The sequence below is a fragment of the Mus pahari genome, chromosome 8 (genome assembly GCF_900095145.1).
Source record: "Mus pahari chromosome 8, PAHARI_EIJ_v1.1, whole genome shotgun sequence".
NCBI classification, from domain to species: Eukaryota; Metazoa; Chordata; class Mammalia; order Rodentia; family Muridae; genus Mus; species Mus pahari.
The window spans coordinates 94,452,694-94,453,435 of record NC_034597.1 but is presented as its reverse complement, the minus strand read 5'-3'; positions in this window follow the sequence as shown (position 1 = coordinate 94,453,435).

The following is a 742-nucleotide window of genomic DNA, read 5'->3' as shown; positions in this document are numbered from 1 at the left end:
ACACTATTTAGTTTCTACCTGTTTTTCTCATTGAATAGCTTCATCTTGAAGTTAAGAAAATTGAATTTGAGACTAATTAACTATTTTTAGAAATCTTTTAAGACACAATAAATAGTATGCGTGGTGATAATGGAAATCTATTGTGTAAGCCAGCATCTCAACTAGGATTATTAACATTTTGGCCAGCGAAATACACATAAACAAAGATAACCTTGGGCAAACTCAGTCAATATGGTCACCTTTTCCAAAACCAAATGAAAATGAAACAGCACATCTTCGGAAGAATAGGGATATTGTGTCTTGAAAAATAACCAGGCACTTTTAATGTAAAATGGACAAATAATAAATATAGAAAAATAGCTAACAGCCAAATGAGCATAGGCACAAAGACCAAGCTGCACAAGTCCCAGTGCCACTCATACGTCAGCTTCCTTCAATGTCTCTTAATATAAAAAACTTACTGATGTGTCCTGAAGATTTAATGGGCTCAGCAAGTACCCACACAATGTAACTAGCTGGGATTCCTGCTCTGAATTGTTCTCTGTTGGATTTCTAACTCCAATCGTATCTATAATCATCTTTTCTTCTTCCCTTTAAGGATTTGTCTCTATTTTGGAATCCATCCAAATAGAGAACTCAAGAGTTTCAATATTAGCACAAACTAGCAAGCATATAGAAAGCAAACTTGCAAATATTCATATTCTCTCTCTCTCTCTCTCTCTCTCTCTCTCTCTCTCTCTCT